Source organism: Phalacrocorax carbo, chromosome 8 (genome assembly GCF_963921805.1).
Source record: "Phalacrocorax carbo chromosome 8, bPhaCar2.1, whole genome shotgun sequence".
Lineage (NCBI taxonomy): Eukaryota > Metazoa > Chordata > Aves > Suliformes > Phalacrocoracidae > Phalacrocorax > Phalacrocorax carbo.
In genome coordinates, this window is record NC_087520.1 from 32,711,866 (window position 1) to 32,734,420 (window position 22,555).

General features: G+C 38.5%; 1 protein-coding gene across 1 annotated transcript in view; it reads left to right on the plus strand.

Moving 5' to 3' along the window:
- The window catches only part of ZNF536 (zinc finger protein 536), a 298,795-nt gene that overhangs the window by 25,442 nt on the left and 250,798 nt on the right, over nucleotides 1–22,555 (plus strand). The window lies entirely within an intron of this gene.

The following is a 22,555-nucleotide window of genomic DNA, read 5'->3' on the forward strand; positions in this document are numbered from 1 at the left end:
GTTTGAATGTTCCCACCAGAAATCAGTCTCTAACAGTACTTGCTATGGAAAGGAGAGATTATGTTAGGTTAGAGCTGTGGAAAGGACACAGATGTCCACTAATAGAAGTACGTTGTCCAGCCACCGAGAAATGGGTGGTGTTATATGCATAAAGACACACGAACAGAAATGTAATGGCTGTTCACACTGGAATTATATCATAAATTCATCCCTCTCATGAGAATGTGTGCCTAGAACAATGCTTCTGCAAAAAATTGGCTCAAGAAGCATGCAGTATACCTTGTGATGTCAAGCTTTTGGCAAAATGAGACTTGGTCACATACCTGCTGGTTTAACTGTGATAGGAAGAGGCTGTATTACTCTTCAGCATTTTTGTGCTTTGTAGAGGGGAAATATTGACCTCCAGAACTAGTGAGAATTGTGGATCAGCAGTGTACTCCTTGCTCTGGCCTTGTGGGACAGAGGTTGGGAAAACATCAGATGTGTTGAAAGTAGATCCCTTCTGACTTTGAGAGGTTGAAATGCCTTGTGGCATGGTTTCTGTGAAGTCTCATGCAAGTTTATTATCCTTACTTTGTGGGAGTGGTGTACTGCTAGCTTCCTTAGTGGTTCAGCCCAACAGTTTGTTCCAGAAATGCTTTTTGTTGCAGTAAAATACATATTGTTCTTCCACTTTTTAAAAAATGTAACTTGTTTGAGAAGTTGCAATATGACAGGGTGTCCAAACGCATGATTAACAAAATGTGCTGCTTTGCCTCTTTTTTCTATGATATGTAACAATGTGGAATAATTTCTTAGGGGACAGTGAATATGCTTCATGTATTTTGATTCCCAGCTAGGATGGCACTTTTGGTTTTTTTTTTTGAAACCACAATTTGCAGAACAATGATGGAGACTGTTTGGGAGTTATAATAGTCTAATTTAAAATAAATTAAAAAAACTATTCCAAGGAATCTGAAGGTAGCCCAACTGTTGGTTCTAGCTATTGACTGAGCACCATTCTTCAGTCGAACACATGGTCATATGGATGACTTCCTGTGATAAACAGGCTCATGTGGATCATCTTTTCAATATTAATATTAAATAGGAAAAAGGAGCACATTTTGCACATGGATTAACTCTCATTTGGTATTTGCATTTATAGAAAAAATAAGTCTCTAGGTCAGGCATTTAGCTCTGAACTTTTTAAAAATATGTCTTGTTCATTAAAGAAGTCCTGCTCTGGTGAAGTTGCATGTGCTGATGGTGTTTGAACATAAGCCTAACCTTAAAATAAGACAAAAGTGTAAAATGTCTGCTCCAGAAGAGGATTCATACACTATACAGACTCAAAGGAATTTAGGTTTCTAAATCTTTGGGTGCACTGCTTAGTAATACAAAATTCTCCAAGCACCTCGGTACCTTATGCAGGTGACTTCTTGTAGGTCCAGGTAGGTTCATATGTACCCAGGACTAGCGTCTCTTCCTGGTCATGTCCAGAGCTTCCAGGTTTTGCATAATGGATCTTGGGGCTGAACGCAGGACTCGAGCTCAGCCAGGTGCCTAATAGATATCGCAAGCCTCTGCTCTTAGATGAGTGCTTTACTGGATGTAGGTAGAATGCTTTGTTTAATCGGGACTGCGGCACTCTAGGAAATTCTAGAGTGATCATATATGTAATTCATTTTGTTTCTGTTCAGCATTTGTGACTCCTGTATGTTAGCCAATTGTGAAATATTTGGAAAACACATCACTGAAAGTAACATTTCACATTTGTATTTCTCCATAAGTATATTTAACTGTTAATGAAAGCCATGGGACTGAAAGCTGTTGAGACAGAAATCTTATTCAGGAGACTAGAGCTGTAGTGCTCTATGACTCATCTGATCCTCCCGTGTCTCCTCTGGGATGCAACCATTTTTAAAAGGAATTATAGATAGCAGTAGAAGAATAGCTTTGTTGCTGGCTATTCATTCCATGGTGTTTCAACATAGGGCACAGATTAATGTAATTTATTGTGTTGATTTTTGTTTTCTGGGCATCTGCTCACTACACCCAAACTCCTTCTGTATAGGACTCTGAGGAGCCATCAGTTGGTAACAGAAAACACTGGGCTAGATATTCACTGGTGACTTGGAGGTAAAACGCTTTATACCGTGGATCTCCAGTGCCCTGAGGCTATCCAATTGTCTGTGTCAAATAACCCCAATGTGCCTTGTGTCAAGTATTACTGATGTCACTATTGACATTGTGTCAAAAAATGTCATACCTAATGTCTGTCACTGAAGAATGGTGGCAGAGTCAAAATTTGACAAAAAACACTTAGGGACAGATAATGAAAGTACTGTGCATCTTTCTCATTCCTCTCAAAGGGAACTAAGTAAATTGTGAGTGCCTACTCACATTTTCTTATGCAGCACACATTTAGTGTTCTATGTTTCTAGCCACAGAGATTATAGATTTAAACTTCCTAAAAATATTGGTCAACAGGGGAAGTTATTCAGAAAAAGTTTAAAATGACCCAAGTTAGCATGCACAGCTGCAGTTGGTGTAGAACGGCTCCATGTGTTCATCCAAGGCAGTAGATAGCTTCAACCATACAAATGCAATGATGCAGGAGATATTGGGCCATGAGAAGCTCAGTGAAGAAAACATATTTGTTTAGTCACATCACACTTCTCTGTATATTATTTTAAAATGTTAAAGCTTTCTAAAGTTTGAAACCCATGATCATGTATGATAACATTAATTGTTTTTGTGAGAAGGTGTTGCTCTTATAGTCCTGAATTGAAATTTACTTCCATTATACATTTCATCATGGCTTGGTATGGCCTAGTCCCTCTGGGTCTTCTAGTATTCTGCAATTTTAAGGGCAGGATCTCCCACGCATGTGGATGTAGCCAAATATTTTCAAGCTTTTTTCCCTTACACTGACACTGATTTCTAGTTTGTTTTTTTTTTCTCTGAGGGTTTGAGTATTTTGGTTTTAGTTATTAGTATCTCTGAGTCTCTCTGGCTCATGGAATCAGGGTCTGTATCCTGTCACCTTCAGAGAGGGCATCGGGAAGTTCTGCTGCTCTTGGACTGGACTGTGGGCAGCAATATTTGGCAAGAGTTGAGCAGACAACTTTGGTAATTTCAAAATACTCTTGTTAAGTGGTAGTAATAATAATAATAGTGGACTCTAAAGCAATATTCTACTTTGCTCCTAAAGCCACTGCCTGCTGTTTTCTCATGTTGCTCTGAGAGCCTCCAGACTTGCGTGAAGTAGTGTCGGCTTGTGTTTTCCAGGCAGTCTGTGTGATTTGTTAGAGCCACGAGGTCAAATTTTCTCAATCAGTAAAGAAATGTTAAGAGACAGGACTTGATGTATCCATCAGAAGGCTGACATATTGTGAGCTGTTTTAGTTTTGTACAGCTTTCCATGAAGTGAGGGCGTCATATGTGGACAGTAAACACCCTAATGTCTGGGTCAACATACAGAATCAATTACTGCAGAGCAGCTGTACTTCCAGTACTTGCACTGTGGCCTACCTGCACTGACGACTGCTATTTCGGAGGCGATGCTGAGAGCTGATGAAAATCCCAATGCATTGGGACTGTGAATCACACAGTGCTGGAGTCTCATTTGGGTTCTTAGATACATAACTGTTTTTTTAAGTGGTGTGAACTTTGAATACATATTAATTTTACGTTTCTGAAACCTCTTTGCCTAAAACACAATAACAAATAGAAAATAGGGTGCTCTCAGATCATGAATAAAAGCTGGGTTGTAGGAAGAATAAAATCCTTCAGTAGAAATACTTCAGGAAGGTAACAAAAATGTAGATGCAAAGCATTTGCCTGATTACCAACATAACTGGATTTAACAAACATGGAATTAATTTCCTTTTTGGGTTTCATTATGTTAAATTAAATTTTAAAAATCTAGTCTTGGTCATTTTACCTCTGAAATATACAGTATTTGTAAGTTTGGTGCTGCCAACATTTCTCAAATAAGTGAAATGGCTTAGGTGATATTTAAGAAGATTTCATATATGATGAATGGCTCATTTACTGTCCTACATTTAAACTCAGAGCGCACTGAAATGTGTGTTTGAAAGTCTGAATTAGTACATCTGGACTCACCAGCAGGTTGTCTGCAAAATAACAAGCAAGAATCTTCCAAAATTTTTCTGGGAACTTTGTGTAATCTAGCTCCTTTTTCTGGAGGACTCCTTCCCACTTGCAGGCCTTCTCTGCTTTCAGTGTCTCATGTTCCCTTATCCCAAGAGAGATCCTCTGTTATGGCATTCGCATATATGCCATTTTTGAGTTAATAAATAGCATAGAAGCTTTTCCTGACCTATTCTTGGCCTCCAAGGTGAGAAGCAGAGGAAACAAAGGAAGCTCAGCTCTGTTGCTGTAGATCTCAGTTCCAACCTGAGTTGTAGGATGGAACTGAGAGAGTTTTCTTTTCACCTGTACAAATTTCAGACATTAGAATGTTCTGTTTCATTGGCCAAGATTGCTCAAGCTGTTCTATTTGAATAAATAATATATATTTTGAGAGAGATTCCAGAACTCTGTCCTTTTGGCATTCACTTGTGTCGATGAAGCTGTAGGTTAAATGCTTGCTCCACTTAAGAAAGTAAAAAGGACAACCAAAGACTGAACTCGATTAGAAGTGGGTGAGTGAATGTGCTCTACTAGAATAACTAGTCTGATGCTCAAGATAGTCATGACGTGTGAAGCTAAATTCCTGATCTACCTTATTCAGAGCCAGACCTGAACGTAAGCCCCTCCTATTCAAAGGGGATATCTTTATTTCATCTCTCTGTAAGGTATCTGTGGGTCCTTCATTTTCCTTTTTCTTTTTTTCGTGACCACTACTTTTATGAAATCCTGGTAATAACAATTTGTTCTGTTCTTTGTAGGGCTTTCTGTCTCTGCTTGCTCTCTGTAGCAAAGGCATGAATTCTCAATTTGTATTAATTCTAAAAACATTAATTCTTCTAATTATGGGGCCCATAAAAGAGTTATTATAACCCATAAAATAGTTAATGGCTGGACTTTGCGTTTGATAAAACACTTTGGTGGTAAAGTAACACGGTAAAGTTTGTTTAATATACAAATATAATATGTTTCCAACCATTTAGTTTAAAGTTCTCTTTCTCATATTTAGCAGCTTACTAATGAGAATACCTGTGTAACAGTAATACTTTAATGGTATTTACTAACATAAATATTTGCTTTCCAGAAGCAATGTTACACAAAATTCCTGAACTGCAGTCTAAGCAACTGCTGGAATGTTTGAGGTAAGAAACCTGACCTTTGGGGAAGATCAACATCAGGAAAACAGTGTTTCCACTGTTTGTGACTTGTGTCCATAGTGAGGGGGCTTGGAATGGCAGGAGGGTGACCAACACACACTGTGTCACGGCTGAACCCAAATGGAAAGTTCTTGCCATTATAATTACATTGATAACAGAAAATATTTTGCATTAATTTCAGCATATCCTTGTATGTTCAAACCAGACAGTTCAGCAAGGTCTTTCTGCAACAGATAAGGGAAAATAAATAGAAAGAGACCTTCATTTATAGTAAATGTTAGGAGTTGCAAAACCTGTGTGGAAAAGAAGAATCTTGAGTCAGCTTTGTTCTAAATGCTGATGAAGTTACATTAGCTACAGCTTGAAAGCAGAGCAAAAAATGTCTTCTTTGAGGCATCATCTTTTCCACATAAATTCTGCTTCTTTTCCCTCAAACTATTTAGTTGCCAGCTATTATTCTCAAGTGCTTTCATTCAACATGCATCATAAAGTATCGTATCCATGTATCCATGTTGCTGCAGTTGATACTCAAGTGACGGTCCTGATATTTAATCAAAGCAGCTTTGATTGAGTGCACAGATGCCAGTCAGCGATAGACATGTGAAAGAGTGAAGTTTCATCAGTCGTGCCTCAACTGGAGGGCTTTTCTAGATTGTAGACAAATATACAGAAGCCTTCCAAAATGGTAAACCTCCCACAGGTTTGTTCTTGGAAGTGCAGGAATTTGCCTGGTATATTCAGGTGAGTGTTGATATGAGATGGGCAGGAATGGTCAGGTGGTAAAATTTCTTCCAGGGTGGGCTTGAGATACGAAATGGAGATGCCCTTTATTTATGATGCCACTTCTCCTATTTTAATTATTTTTATTTTAAGGACTTCTTTGCAAGAGGTCTTATATTCTTTTTTTTTCTTAGCAAATTGGTCCCACTTAGCTTATTTATTTTTCAGCTTTAAACCATCAGCATTTTATAGATCTGAATTTCACAATGTGAGGATGATTGCTACGTACAATTTGCAAAATTGTGATTAACCAGCCCCTGTTTCGAGTCAGTTCTTCCTAATTCACAAAAGGCTTCCAAGAATAGTCTGCACAAAATTCAGTGTGCAAATTGTAGGGCAGATTTTTAGAGGGCAGTTTAAAGAATGAAGTCCTAAGGGTTTTATCTATATTTATATCTCTTGTTAAACCAAACTCTTATGTAAATGTTACAATCTGTAAATAACAAGCTGAGCAGCTTTCTTAAAGGAAAGATTGCATCCACATTTTTTGAGTTTTGGCAAAATTATTAACTTGCACAATAGACTAATATACAAGTATATTTGGAAGCAACTAATGCTAGCCTGTATCTTCATCTGTATTTTATGGATACTTAAAGGTTTAAGAATACATAGACCTTTCATTTTCCAGTACAAATTGTCTCACATTGAAAAACACTGCCCTTAGTGATGGCTTGAAAAAAATGGAGATAGCTTTTGTATACTTTTACTTTTTATAGCCATTAATGTTGTAGTAAATCTTGTATTATTGTATACAGTCTAGATTATTCTTCATTCTTTTGCCTTTGGACAGGAAAGAAATTACTGGCTTCCATCAGTGTTATTGGCAATCCCCATATTCTGACATCTGTTCCTTTCTAAACATTTTACCAACCTTGATGAAATGTAGTTCAGTGTTAGAAGCTGACTTGAAGAAAAAATTGGATGATAAAAAAATAACATTGATTAAACACCAGAAGTAATTTACCAATGACTATCAATATTTTGATGGCCACTGCAGTTTATTTGAGAAAAGCTAGACATCTTATAGAAATTTTAATCATATTTAATCTTTGTATTAAGCTGTATAAATGATTTCCCATTTTTTAAACAGGATGAGAGACTGATTTTGCTCAATTTTAATCAAACTCTTTAATCTGTATTCCTGAGAATGTTGGGGCATATTTTATAGATGCCATGTAATGCACATGCCCCAAAATTAAAAATCTCAATTAATGTTTTCTAATACACATTGGAGATGTCATTCATGACCTTGCCCTTTCCATGGAGCTGTGCCGCTGCAATGCTAGACTTGGCTTTGACTGTGCTAGACCAGGTGCTAGAGTAGGGGAGTCCTGCAGGGCACTCGAAGGGGCCTCAGACAACAAAGGTGCTGGGACTCTGGTAAGCCACCGACTTCACGTTCATGCCTTCTTTATTAACTGTGCTTCATTAAAGTAAAGCAAAGTAATAAAAGGCAAGTGTGATTATTCTCTCTCCGGTACCAAGTGTAGAGCAATTATGGTGTGTCTTTCCTCACCCTATGGGGTGGTGAGCTACAAGAGGACCCTTGCAAGAGGTTCTTGAAGGTTGGAACAAAAGCAGGGGTGAACGTTTCATTTCCAAGGATTGGAACAAGCTAATTACATTGTGAAGGAGCAGGGTATGAATAATACCCTCTTGGGAAGGGAAGTATGGGGGAAATAAATTGAAAAGGGCTACTATATAGTGTGAGTTTTGATGCTGTAAAAGGTAGACATACAAGAGGATGGGAAGGTGTGATTGCATTTTTTTCAGAAGCACTTAGCGGTAGTCTCAGTGGGAGCTGCTGAAATTCATGGGATTTACTATGGATTGGTAATGTTTGGGAGCAGAGTTTGGGCAATGCTAAAGTATGAGACCCATGTCCTAGGGTGGATCCTTCCTGAATGTTTTTCAGTGAGGCCATAATACTTCAAAAGAGGGAGGAAGGCATATTTCTCCAGCACTGTATATGTATGTGAACCACTGAGGACAAAATGAAATTGCAGCTGGATTCACTTAGGTGCACCAAGATTTTCAAAGGTGGAATTACTCCTCTAGCAACAGGATCTTATAGGACTCGAAAGCTAGTGTTTGATTCCCTTACCTTTGAGAGTAACTTGAACCATTGAGGGATCAAGGTAGTTGCTAGGCTATTTGAAGTGGAGGAGATTTGATAGATTTGTTTTCCCCATTTTACAGAAAATTTTAATTTGAAGGAAAATTTTCCTAACAGACCTCCTTTAGAAACTCAGCATTTAATGTGAAAACAGTTTTTCCTTTCATTTCATAGAAGTCGTGTGTGCCAGCAGAAACTGAGTGGTCTAGGTTAAAGTGGTGTGTAAACTGACAATTTTTGGATTCTAGTACTCTGTGCTAATCAGAAAAAAATTTCACACATTTCAGCCAGAGACCTCTCAGCATGTTTTATAAATTCATTCAAAGATGAATGAATTCTCACAGTTCCTTGCTGAGGATATTTAGTAGAGAAAGTAAACATTATAGACAAAACGTCACTTTTGAGAAGTGTATTGTTTTTCTTAAAGTGGATATTTTGTGTTGTTTTTCTTTCTGTAAATACATTGGATTCAACTGTGCTTATATGTACCTACCAGGTGTATAGTCTGGTAGTCAGGAGGCTTCCTTGGGAAATGGGATGAGCCAAGTTCAGATGCGTGCCATTCCCACAATCTCTGAATTAGACAAAGGAGTAGGACTTGGTTCTCCTCTGCTGTAGGGTGTTCCAGTAACTACCAGGAGACAGAGATCTTGATTCCGTCTTCTTCCAACAAACTAAAGTCAGCATCTAAAAATTGTTCTTTTAAGACAACTGTGTTTTATACAAACCTTTGGGAAAAAGAAAAATCCACTTCCCTCCTCCTCCATCCTAAGCCAGAAATTAGAGAGGGAAGCAAGAAAATTGTCATTCTGTAGTCATATTTAGTATCTCTTTTTCAAGGATGGAGAAACAGAGAGGAAGATTCAGTTGTTTGCCCCAGTGTCACCCAGCTAAATCAGCAGGAGTCTGATGTAGGGCCCAGGACTCCCGACTAACCAGGGCAATGGTATAATCAGTAGGTGTCTGCCCTCCCTTGTCAGACCCGTAATGCCTGGTAGCCTTCTCGTGCCATCTCACAGGCTCCCTTTAACATATGGTTTCAAAGCTGTTGACATTCACCTGCTTAGATATCTGTACAAACTAGTACGAACTACATAAATATCTAACAGATGCACACATTCACCCTGGGATTAATGCATTCTGGACTTGGACCCGTCAGCATCACACCCCTTCACAATTGCATTTTAGTTTTTCACTTGCTCATGTGGTGTACACCTGTGACATGCTGGCAATGCACTTGCTTGCAGTGAGAGAGCCCCTCAGGTTCAAAGCTATCCTTATATCTTTGTTCCCTTATGCGTGAACCTTTTGAGGTTTTCTCTTAGTGTTCAAAAGGCTTGAGCATGGCATTACATCTTTAAAACCTATTCTGACCCTTTTTTGAATATGCTGAGTATAAAAACAGAAACAAAGCAAGGAGAACTAGATAAATAGATGCAGGGAGACATCATAAGGAAAAAAAATAGCTCCTGAGCTTGCCAATACTACTTCATGCTTTTTATTGCAAACCTCTAAACAATAGACCACCACCTCACGCAGCTGGGTGTGCGAATTGAGGGTGTGCTGAATGTGTGGGCTTTCCAAATGTAGCACAATAACAGGAACACCTGTGCTAAATAACTTTGCATTGATTTTATATTTTTACAATATCCACAGTTCTTCTCTTTTAGAAGTCTGCATAGGGGAAAAAAAAGACTTGTCAACTTTAGTTTCAGTTACAAGCCTCATCTCCCAAGGTTCAATGGAGCTGTTAGAAAACCATGGGGATTTACATGCACTAAACAAATGTAGGATTGGTTCTTAAAATGGAGGAGAGATTGTTCATCTTCTGGACTCAGCTTTGCTAATGTACATTGGCTTTGGCTAACAGTCTCCTTGCTGTTCAGTCCTGGTTTGTTTGCTTGCTTGCTTGTTTCAAATGAGCAGCTGATGTTTTAATAGCCAGTTACAGCAACAGAAATGTTAAGAAAAATACTAATAGTCTGTAAATGTGTATCTTAAGGCACACCACTGATTTAAAATTATTAATGTTCACTAATTCATGGTTGTTTAATGAAATGACAAATCAGAAAAAGTAGAATGGAGAAAATTCTGTAACTTAATTCTCATCCCTGCAGAAACACATAGTTACTATTTCTGCTATTATTATTTGGAATCATAGATTAGGTTTAGTGTTATGTGTGATGTTAAATTTCAGGGATAAAAAAAGAGATGATTTCCACTGCCAAGAACTTACTGTAACATTCTGGGCTATGAATCTGAGAACTGTAAAGATGGACATCTTTGGTAAAATCTAAGCATACTTTTTTTTGTCAGTTTGTCAGCAGTGTAAATGGATCGAAGGGTTGCTCAAAGGGCTAGTTAACCTTTTCTCCTTTAACGATACCTGAATTTGAGGTTCTTTTTCACCTAAGTACCTACCAATTTATGTCCATAATTTTTATTAATTCTGAGTCTCTCTTTCTTATATTGTTGTCACTTGAAATGGAAAATACTGTCACTGTAGCGTTGTGCTATTTCAATACAATAATACAAATGCATTCCCTCTTTCTGATAAGTGTATTTTTCCTTTTACTTTCTCATGTGACATTCAGACCCTTTCCAGACTTACTTTGTCTCTGTGGTCCCAGAGCTTATGAACACTCAACGAGCCTTTAAAGGTATCTGTTATCCTTTAAAGCAAGGGGAGCAGACTCTCTTGTTCTCGTTCACAGTCAGACTGGGACTGCAGGAGGCAATTTTGATCTTGTATCGCTTGTGGTACTTCCCTGTTAGGTCACTTTATAACCTCATGCATGTCTTCCTACATTTTCTACATGAAATATGGCATCCACCAATGTTGGAGAAGGTAAAAAAGTTTTCCAGACCTAATTGAGCTCCTGTTGATGTGTTCAGTGAGGAGATGGAGCTTAGGAACACAGAAATGCTGCACGTTTTGGAAGTGAGGAGACCCGCTGGACAAAATCTTCTTTCCAGCAATCAAGGGAAGATCGGAGTCTCGCAGCAGTAATGTGGACTCCTCTAATTACCACTTCCAAGTTATTAGCATCTGGAGCCCTTTTCCCTTTCCTATCTAACAATTACAGAGTGGGATAGATTAACATGTTGCAGAAGCTGTATAGTGGACTAAGTTTCTCACTGTTGGCATTTGGTTGTATGCTGAAATTGGTACTTTCAGCTGAAGTACAGGCTTTTTACCTGGCATTGAATCCCAGGCCATTCTCTTCATAGATAATGTATTTTCAAGTACCAAACAAATTATTTATTTACTTCTCTGCTCCCTGCCCCCACCAAAGAAAAAAAAGCACATCTTAAAAAGCCAAAGAAAACCAGTCAGACACATGTTTTGCACATGAAGAATACGTCTATAGTAAAATGGGATCCATATGTGTGTTTTGGATGTGAGCATCAATGCTCAGTTTAGCTTTGCCCACATGCCAGGGCGTGTGCACCACTGCCGAAAGCTCAGAATTTTCTTGCTAAATCACAGACAAAATTTGAACTCGGGGTTGCGTTAGAGTCATAAGTTCATATTTTTCTGTTATTTCCTTCCCCATGTGTAGTGTCCTTTGTTTACAAACCAAATCGTCTCAAGATTAAATTTTAAAAAGACTCTGTGATTTAATGACTTAAGATCAGTTTCTAACCTCCAGTGTGAAACAAGCCTGACTGTAGCACTCAATAGTGGTAGAGGATTGTTTGCAGTTGTGAAGCAATGACCGCCAAACATTATTCAGAAAAAAAGATGCTGGGACTAATTTTTGCATAGATTAAATTTTCAGATGAATGATAAAAAACCTGAGTAACAATAGATGGTGACATACACAAAGGGTAAAAGAGAAATTGCGACCATACTAATGTAGCACTGCACTTTTTCCCCGCTACCAACCATAAATGCCTTAGGGAAAAGCTTTGTATACGGAAATATGCTTACTTGAAGCTATCTTCTGCATATGTCCTGCAGAAGCATCTGGACAGATGGAATATTGTCCTGCATGAATATGTTTGCAGTTTTAAAGTTTATAAAGATAATTGTCTTTTCAGTTCATCTTCCAAGTTTTGGCCTTGTTTATGCTTATACATTAATTTTACTCCTTCCTTTCGCTTTATCCCAAATAAGAACAACCTTGTAAGTTTAAGATCAGATCCTTGCTATTGCTCAGGTACCTCATACTCCTCTGGTAGTGGAAAACATCTGTGACTTCACTGGCCTCCAGAGGATTTGAAATACCATCTCTAAGACAGTTCTTAGTAAGTAGCGACAGTGGCGACAGTAGCAACATTAGACCATCTCCTTTATCTCTCTGAGGATATACTTGGAGCAGGGGGACAACCTGTGACTATCAGATTAATTCCATGTTGAATACAGGTAAAAAGGATGAATCGGCTAGAGAACAGTTCTGAAGCTTGTTCTACGGTACGCCAGGTTGTGAGCTGGGCAATCCGAAGATTATTTGGGAGACCAGTGATATTCTACCATCGCATCTCAGTTATTTTCAGGGCATGGGAAATAAGGTTCAGATTTTAAATAGGGGAAGATCTTCTGTGTGTTCACACAGAATTTAGCTGGTTTGGGGGTACTAATGCTGTGTAATATAAATAAAGCAAAATTGGAAGTAATGTTTCAAGCAAAAGGGAGGTGAGGAGGGGAGAGATGCCTTTGTGGCATTTATTTTCTTGATTCTTTTTTCTTGTCATCACAGTCTTGCTCCTGAAAGCTACAGCAAGTGGCTTGCTGCTAGCACTCCATCATACAGTAACTTTTGAACCTTTCTACTGGGGTTAGGTGATCAATTATTTTATGAAGAAAATGGGGTGTTTTTTCAAAAGCTGTGTTTTATTTTCATTTATAATTATCTCCACATAAATCTTTAATTTTCAATCTTGAATTGGACACACATGCACACTGGCTTGCATATAAAAGATCTGTGACAGCAGTCACACGATGTTTCCATACCATAATTGTTCTCTGAATCAGGCCCAGAGTCCTTGGGAGATCCAGAAAACCTACAAAAAGCTGGCTTGAGTTTACCTATGGGACTCAGAACTCAGATCAGGTTTTCTCGTTATCTTATCTTTGTATTAGAGAGCAGTTTCTTAAAACAGTAGACCTGTAAAAGCAATGCTATCAGCTGGAAATCTGGTCCATGCGAGAGTTTTCATGAGTTGTTCTTGCATCTTCCCCTGAATGTTCTTGTGAAGTTTTCTCAGATTCTTAAATGGAGTATATATTTTACTCATTTGTTGCATAAGAAATCCATATAAAGATGAGATGGTTTTGATTACTCAGAGGGGAAATGGTTAAGCTGATTTTACCAAGATGCTATTGTTTGCAAAAAGTAAATGTATAAAATACATACAAATAGCTTCAATTCCTATCCGGTGACCTGAATACCTTATCTCTAAACATGTTGTTTAAGAAACGTAGACAGATTTTTCATCTTGCAGTTGTTCTTTTAAAATCTTGTCATGGCTCCTTAAGAAATCCATAATTCTTATATACCTTATGTAATAATCTTTACAGTAACAGTAGATCCCAGAGTTTCATGGAACAGTGCAGTATGTCAGGACTATGACTGTAAAAAGCACCATAAAATCAGGCTAAAAGAGATCAATCCAGATAACTTTTGCTTAGCAAAAAATAAGAAATGTTATGGCTGCTCAACAGCCAGACCTTGTGGGAGCCTCAGGTAGGAGGTCCTGTCATTTTGATGAGTATGTACCTTCTTTGCAAGGGTGTTATCCTTTCAGCATACATATAAACTCACATACATTTCTTTAGAAGTATAAAAATGTGCATGAATGCACATATGAAACCTTGGTTTCATATCTTCATATAGATGGTACCTGCCATATTGTGAACCAACAGGGCCTCTCTGCCAGTTCATTGTTTCTGCCGTGCAGCCCTGGCGTTACGGAGGGAAACTGGAGCACTGCATGCCATCAGAGGACTACATCAGCAAATCAGTGGCTAATAAAGACAGGCAGCAACAGCAGCAGCAGTGTTGGCCTTCTCCACAGCAGGGTACCACAGATGTTTCAGATAACAAAGTGAGCTTCACTGACAGAACATGTGTGTAATATATAAAATAATGGGAACCGAAAGGGGGAAAAAAAAAACGCCACTCCAATCCACCCATGTAAAAATGTTTTTTATTTATAAGTGAGCAGATGAATGCAAATGTTGTCTGCTTACATAGAAGTAAAAAAATAGCAGGCTGATGTGGGTGAGAGACTTTGCATCATTTCTAGTAGAATAGACTATCCACTGAAATCTTCTTTTCCCTAGGGTGGGTCCACATCTTTACCTGGAGTGAATTAATGCATTTTTATTTTCTAGCAATTATAATTTTTTAAATTCCTTTAAAGATCTGACTGTGCTATGGTTGGGGGGGATCTTGGCCAAAGATTCCTGTGTAACACTATGGAAGGCTGAACAGTTTCTGGACAGTACCAGTTCTACCAAACAGTTGCTACAGGGAGGAGTTTTGCAGGTTGGACCTGACGAAGCAGGAGTATGCAGTGATGACCCACAACTACCAGGAAAAAAAACCATGAGCAGTTCTCAAGTAAGATAATTAGCTGGGAACTGGAGGAATTACAGCAGAAATCCCTGGTTTTGTGATATAATAGGCTTACCCTCTACTGTTCAAGTGTCCCAAAGTAATAAGATCAACCTCACAGTTGAGGAATCCTTGGGTGAAGGAGACTTTCATAGTCCTTTCCTGCACTGGTCCCAAGGGTGTGAACAAAGAGCATGAATGGGGCACCCTAGAAATTTACGGGCCACCCAGTGCCACTGGTGAATGCTACCACAGTGAAAGGGTCCCATATAACTGTGTGTGTGACCCACTGAATAACGGTTTGCAAACAGGAAGAAAACCCAGGATGTCTGGGCATCCCCCATGTGCCTTCTCCACACCTGCACTGCACTGCCAGTGCTCGTTCACCACAAGTGAGAGCCGCCCAGGAGTGTGCAACTTGTTAGCCTGCATTTGAAGAATAATAGACAATGGGGTTCAGCATGATGGAACAGGAAGCTCTTATCAGAGGCTAATAAATGTTTCCTTGTAAAATGGGGAGTCGCTTATGTAAGTTCAGCTATAAAGTGGAAGTGAGACAGCCCCCAGAGGAATTACTGAGGTAATAAATGTACTTACTAGGGCAGTGTGTGCCAGAGCAAGACAGAAATGGGCTAAGACCAGAAGAAAATTAGAACCTCAAGTGCAAACTGAAGCTCAGTGGTCAGATGAAATTAAACCCTCTCCTCTGACAAAAGAGTATCTGCTGGTGACTGACTGACTTGATTATCTGGGATTGGCATGGCCAATGAAAAGAACAACAGTGTATGATTTCTGCCATCTGTCCTGTTTTAAGAAGTAAGACATGAACATCGAATATGGCAACCAGCTGAAAGAGGATTTGGCTCTCTAGACATACACATTTTTATGTACAGATTGTGCTGTTGCAACTACACCATTACAATCGGTCAGGGTCTGTTCAGGTGTCAGATTATTGTGGCATGCGGCTCAACATTGCGAGGTGGCTAAGATCCTTTGCGACTGGTTATGGGATATGTGGTTTGGCCCAGCACTGGGTTCCTCTGCATGTACTCGTGTATTTTTTATCTTGTTCAGAAGAGTGTCATCTGAATTGTGTGAGGTGAGGGCACGCATTTATTCACAGCGAAATCAACATTAAAACAGAGATGAATGATCTATAATAGATGTTTCCTAAGCTGAAATATAACTACTGGGTAGGTAAATTGCTGTGAAAAACTTGTAGCTACAGATGTGTTGTGGTCTCTTTATCAAAGTTTATATTTTCACTGGTTCCCTAAAGCAAGGTATATAAAAGCAGGAGTTTCATACTGCATTCTTTAACTGAAGAAAGTAAAATAAATCCTGATTTTTTTTTTAAATTTAAATATTTCTTCCCCTCTGAGCAGCGTGTTATAATTGAGATCCACCTTGAACATGCCAAGGTCAGAATTCAAGACACAGAATACGCTCATCAAGCTGCCCAACAAGATACCTTTATTCAGCCAAATTGGAAAACTTGTGTGTAACTCAAAAGATCAGAATAGAGTCCTTATTGAGCAAGGTTAGGAGGGATAGAAACAATCGGCTTATATAGAGTATTTTTACTTCATAGGACTGTGGTTCTGATTGCTGAAAATGTATCCTTTGCATGAAGTACAAGCATAATCCTATGCCTACTTTGCCCTTTGAGTAAAAGCATGCTTAATAGCAATTTCAGGGAGAAAAAAATCTATTTAAAGCCTGTTGAGTAGAATATTTACTTAGAGGGGGAAACTATAAGTGAATAATGTTAATAGAGTTCTGTTTTGTAAAATGCATAGGACAACTAATAGAATGAAGCTACTATAACAGTGGATGATTAAATTACATTTAAGAGAGCACCTCATTTATGACCTTTAAAAATAGTTTTAGAGCTGTCTACTTGATAGGTTTTGTAAATTGTAGACCTCCTTCATGCAAAAGTTTTTAGGAATCTCATCTCTCACTTTCTGTTATGGTCAGAGGACCTTTTGTGCTATTGTATGTCAGCAGTTCCATTAAAATATTTAAGTAGGCTAATTACTGAAAGAAAAAAGATTGCTCTCTGGAGGAAATTATTATACCTGTTTTTTAGTGTGGGAGAAATTCTTAATCTGGGAGTAAATTTTGAACAATAGCGATGAACAATGACCAGACCCAGAACGTCCTCAGAAAATGGAATTAAGCCCTATAAAAACCAATTATTGAGTAGTTTTCCTCAAAACAGTATTTTTTTTTAAAAAGCAGAAGTTTGTGTGGAACTTCCACCAATCACTAACTTATAATGTACAGGAGCATGAAGTTTTATACTCTCATCATTTTTTTCCTCTCATTTAATTTTACTGTATCTGTTTGTTTTATTGTTGTGAAACTCTCTGATTCAGTGTTACTTTGCACAAAGGAAACCCCCAAATTTACTGCACATTTTATTAAAACTGCTTGTATTTTTATCAGTTCTAAAGAGGTCTCTCTTGCAGATATTAGATACTGATTTTGTGTTGTAGTGTTCAGGAAAGTAAAGAGAATTTGAGAGCCCTTCCATCTAGCATTGGGTTTTACACACAGATTCTGCATAGGAATACCCTTCTAAAACTCTCTGTTAAGTTTTACATCATTCCTTGAAACATCCTACAATTTTGTTAGCTTTTGTGCCAGAGGGTTATGCCTGCTGTGGTGTCCTTCATTGCTCATCTTAAAAGAAGGCAGAGAACAAAGGTGGAATAAGCTGCTAATCTTCTGGATCAGCCAGACATTATTCAGTGGTAAGGCACCGATCCTTAAGGGCGAGAGGTGCAGGAGAGGGGCTGCAAGGCTGCCAGAAGCAGTCACTTCCTTGTAGCATCCCAGTTGCCAGAGTACTGGTGTGTCATGCTGTCTTAAACGTGGCTTTTGCCAGCTGGGTGCAATGGAGCTCTCCGTGGAGCATCGCATTTCCAGAGAGCTACAAATCGAATTGGCTAGTTTGAGAATGCGACCCTAGCACTTTATAGGTCTTGCTTGTTCACTGTGAAAGCACTGTGCCGTAGCTCTGCCTGAGTTCCCTTTGAGGTAACCTCAAAATTATTACCGCTGCAGAATCAGAGACAAAAGGGCTGGACTGCATGTGTACAGCTAAGGAACAGACTAGAAAAAGACAGTGAGATTTCTGTGGTCAATCATACTTAAGGTTCTGTACGTTATAACATAGAGTAAAAAATGTATTGTTTTACAGAGAAGCTCCGTTATAGGTCAGCCCTTGTCTTAACCAGCTGCTTGAAAGTGGCCCCACTTGACTCCCAGGACAATTTACTCTCACCATTAGTTAAGGACCATTTCTGCCATGTCTGTGGTGTTTGCAGCTCCATATGGTGATTGGTTAAGGCTGATCTAAGAGTAAACAAGAAGTACAAGGTTTCAGTCACACAAAGGTATGGGACTCTGTTTATAAAATTAAAGAAGAAATTAAATGCAAGGGAGGTACTCTCTCAGTATTTTACACCCAATATGCCAGGAATCAGAGATTAGGTCTCTCTTCTCTTTTTGTCATTCTTGTTCGTTCATTATCATACCTCTTCCAAAGTAGAACTATTTTTTTTTGTGTGATTTTATTCCTGCAGTAAGAAATTACTGCATTATCATGTACATTCAGTACTTGTGACAAGGAGAGATTCTGGCTTTGCCCCAAACTGCTTACAGACTGGATACTTTTACAGTGAACATCTCTGGAGCAGTGAGGAACATTTTTGTGAGGATGAGAGAGAATGTCAGGCTAAAGCACCATAAATAGTTTATAGTCCTCAGATAATTGTCCTGTGAAAGTTTCCAGTGCTTCCAGTTTCTTCCTACCACTCCTATTTTCAGCTATCAGTTATAGAATCTTGACTTATATTGTTAATTGCATAGTAAACAGAACAATATTGTTTGCCCCAAGACAGATTACCATTTCTCATTATGGAATTCTCATAGACCAGAAATCATTGATACTATCTCCACCAGTTATAATAAAGTTTATCTTCAATCTGATAAATAGCATGTACTGAATAATAACTGTTGCTCTTGTAAGTGGTTTAAAAACGTGATTTTTTTAAAAGCTGGTAGTTCATTGAAGTTACAATTCTGCATTTGCCCTAGAAAAGAGAGGTGAGAGTTGTGGACATACATGGTCAGATTTCCAAGCGCATCTCTGTGGGCGCAGGATGTGCGGTTGCGCTTGACAACTGATGAACCTCTTACTATTACCACAGTCAACTAAAACAGTCAGTCCCACTTTTCCTGCATTTATCTGTGTTTGTACTTGAACCTGTTGTTCAGTGTGCTATCTATGTATTTGCATCTTAGCTTATTCACAGAGAATTAAAGTGCATTTAGATGCTCTAAGAAGGTTTATCTCTTCTGTACAAATTCTAGAAATCCTCAGTGGTCTGAAGGTTTCTGCCTCAGTCCCCAAGATGAGTATTACGCCTGCAACATTGCAAACACAGACCTGGCTGAAAACTGCTGAAAAAACAGTCTCATTTTACCTATCTTCCACCACTACTTATGCACATTCACAGATGAAGAAGAAATAATTTTGTATGACAGAAACCACCAAAATCCATAAAGGGACTACCATGGCAAAAGTATGGATATTGTAATGCTTTCCAATTATTTTGCACAAAGTGGAAATCTGCCAGTAGTCCATTTCCAGTATTCCCTGGTGAATTTAGGTATGCTTTGCGGGGTTAATCTTTTAGCCCTAAATGTTTTTATATCATATATAGTAAGATGGAAGCATTTGCATCATTGCGTAAATGTCATTAAGAACAAGACTGGCCCAAATGTTAGCTGTCACAGCTGAATTTTGCATTTTCCTGTTTCCATTGAGATCAGGCTCAGCGAGCAAGTGCAGCTCTAAATACAAACTTACTCAAAGCCTAGATCTGCGCCTGACTCAGGGTAGAGCTAGTTTGGTGAGAAGTCCTAAAATCTGGAGCCAGTTTTAAAGTTGAGGGATTTCATAAGGCAACTGAAAATATTGTGCAAGTCCATCAGGGTTTGGATTGGGGTGTGTGAAGTTGTGACTGGATCAGGTTCTAGTGTAATTCTGTGGGGAAACAAGGATTCAGCAGGATTCTTTCAGAGTTGAACCCCAAACTCATTAAAATATTACAATAAAGTAATTAATGCACATGGCCACTAGACACTCTTAAAATGTAAATTTCACAGCTGTAAGAAATTAGATTTGTTTAAAAATAACAGAAGGCTCAAGTACAAATTATGGAGTAAAAGCCTATAAAATTTCAAACTTGGTTTTAAGGCACAGACTTTTTTTTTTTTACTAGATCATTTACTTTAGCACTAGCATTCAGAAACTGAATTCCTTGTCTTTTGCCTCTGAAGTTGTAGTCAGGCAGGTGTGGAACTGATTAGTTGGGAAGATTTCTTATCAGGTCAAACTTAAAGAACAAGGCAAATTTTGTAACGAGCCTGTGTCTCATCTGAACCCCTTCTTGCGTTCAGGAGGTGCCAGGCTTGCAGCTACAGGCGCAATGTCGTGAAGTTCACTGAATGCCAGTGTGAGTTGTTTGCACAGCTGGGAGGGCAGGTAGTTCTCATCTGACACCCGTGTATTAACAGTTGTTGGGACCACTTCTTTTTCACTGTACATGCATTTTGGCTGGCACAAGCATAACTTGACCAATCTGAGTAGTTCCTAGAAGTCAACACTCCTAAATCAGTCTGTGCCACAGAGGCTAGGAAAATTAAAGCCACTCCGAAGTTCAGGAGCAGTGGAGCCAACTGGATTTTAAAAGGGATGTAATGTACATATTTTCAGTGCACAGGCCTAATTCCAGATTCTCTGGCACTGTCTCACCCACTGGTGTTTACAAATGTGGGCCTGACTATAATGTAAGAAAAGACTTTGACTAACCAATGTCCAGCAGTGTATTTCCTTCAGTTTGCATTTGAAACAACACTAAAATACAGGGCTCCACAATGGCTTCTGGGCACACCAGCTTCAGCAGAGTATTGAGATGGCTGAAGGAAGGAATTCCGGTCAGAATACGTTCCAGATGAATCCTGTTGGAGATCCATTCCTAAGTGTATGCTATGTGCTTAACTATTAAAAAGTTCAGATTATGACCCCTCTCATGTTATTTTAATGCTAGTTTTTAAAATGTAATTATAAATCAAATTACATTTGAGATCTGAAGCTGACAGTAGTAAGCTGGAACACTCTAAGAGCTGCTTTAAAAATAACCCCTCTCAAACTTTATTAGTGATTTCAGGAAGAGAAGCGCAAGTGGACTGGCCAGATTCATCCACGCTGTTTCTGTCTGAGATAGGACAACTTGCTAAGTGTCAGTTGTTTTTTGGTTCACAGAGACATAACACGGGATCTTTCATCTTTATGTGGAAATTGCATTTCCAAAGTTTGAGTTTCTTTCTTTGAGCTTAAGCAGAAGGCATGAGCTCATTTAAGTTGTATTTCCTCCTTTCTTTTCTCATTCTTTACCATAACAAATTTCTTTAAAGATTAAGATTTCTAAACACTGAACAGCAAACAAAAAACCAACTAGTTGGGAAAAGCAGGCCATGATTTGGCAAGTGCAAAATTTTTTGGCAACTCAAGCAATCATTGGAAAGAAATACACTTAGTGACTCTTGTTGTGTTGGTCAATGGCATCTGCTCACCTGGATGAAGGTATGTATGTATTTGAAAAAAAGGGCTGGAAAAGAGACCAGAAGGACATTGCTGAGAGGATATAATTATTCAGCAGGGTTGAAATGTTGTGTTCAAATAATGACTATAATGGTTTTGGTAACTTTATATTTCTGGGGGTTTTTTGCTTCAGTTATTTTTTTTTCTTCCCCATTTAGTAAATTTACATGTTTGCATTAGATGCTCCTTGTTGCTGTACGCTTCTATGGGAGAACTTATCTTGGGCCGCATATCTCTGGGACACAGGGCTCTACCCACCCTGGGGACAGTGATGCACAGACATCAATATGATGGATACAAAATGTCCGTTTATTTAGCTGCGTCACATGCTTATATAGCTCTTGCGCTTCCTGTTCCTGCCACTCCTATGGGGAGGAGTCTATCTTTCCGTCACATCCTGTGATCTTCCGGTCACCGATCCCTGTCTGTTCCCCTACAGCTCCTGTAACTTACGTAAAACTGAACTAATCCACAAAGACAGTGCATTAGAAACTAGAGAATTCAAGTTTCCATTTATATAGATGTAGTTTAAGGGGTGAGGTAGGAAGAATCACTGGGTAGGTAGATCTGAACAAACAATTCATAGTGACTCCTTAGGTATATTTGGGAGTTTTTGTTCTCTTGTGAACATGGAAAGTGTTTATTCAGTGGTTACTTCCAGAATTCTTCAGTGAATAATAAGTTTTAAAAATCTTTATTTGTAGAGATTTTTGTTTAGGTTATTTATAAATTTATAGTCGTAGCTGTTTATCTAAATCATGTTACTTCTTCTGTTCCCTGATAGCATGAGTTACATATTTACCTGATTCAATACACAATGTAAATTGTCAGTGTTAGAGCTGAACATACATCTCGGCATTTTTGTTTGGTTGCTCAGTTACATAAATCAGCCAGTTAGAAGAGGGAGGGGATGTACCACATGATCTACTTAAGCAGCTAATACTTTAAAATTTTGAGATTATATATCTAGAAGTATACATTTTGACCACTGCATAGATTACATCAATTCAGGGGTATTATTTATATTCCCTGATTAATGGTTGATGCTGTTACATCTACAGAATGAATGCCAAATTCAGACTTCAGTTTGAAATTTGAAGTCAATGATTATTTAAGCATTTATTCT